Source organism: Haliaeetus leucocephalus, unplaced genomic scaffold (genome assembly GCF_000737465.1).
Source record: "Haliaeetus leucocephalus isolate CR32 unplaced genomic scaffold, Haliaeetus_leucocephalus-4.0 Scaffold0, whole genome shotgun sequence".
Lineage (NCBI taxonomy): Eukaryota > Metazoa > Chordata > Aves > Accipitriformes > Accipitridae > Haliaeetus > Haliaeetus leucocephalus.
Window position 1 is genome coordinate 131,631 of NW_010972436.1, and position 518 is coordinate 132,148.

Genomic DNA, 518 nt, shown 5'->3' on the forward strand with positions numbered 1-518 from the left:
TGGACGACCCGCCTCGGCGGTGCGCGGCGGCGTGGGGGAGTGGGGGCGCTTTCCCGCCCCGTTTGTTCTGAGGTGAGTTTTTAAATCTCTTGGGGTTTGTGTGTCGTCGTGCCCCCCCCCCGGCGTGTGCGGCGTTTACTGGCGGTTTTTTTTGTTTTTAAGCGGGCCGTAACCCGAGCTCTCCCCGCGCCCCCCCGGGGACCCGCCGCTCTCCCCGCCTGTGAAGGACAGGCGCGTCCGCGCCGGTGCGCGGGGAGTCCGGCCGCCGGGCGTCCCGGTGGTGGGGGCAGCGGGACAGTCTCTCTGGGGCTGCCGAGAGCGGGGGGAGGCGCTGATGCTTCCCGCAGGCTGCCGCTCATCCCCTCGCGTGGGTATCTGTCCGGCTGTCCGTGTGCAGCCGTCGTTCATCTCTAGTTCCTTCATGTTATTTTATTTTTATGGCGAACACGCAGTTAACGCCTGCGGTTTTGTGCATTGTTTTCCCCCCTCCTTCCCCTCCCTTCGCCCATCTTGCCCCA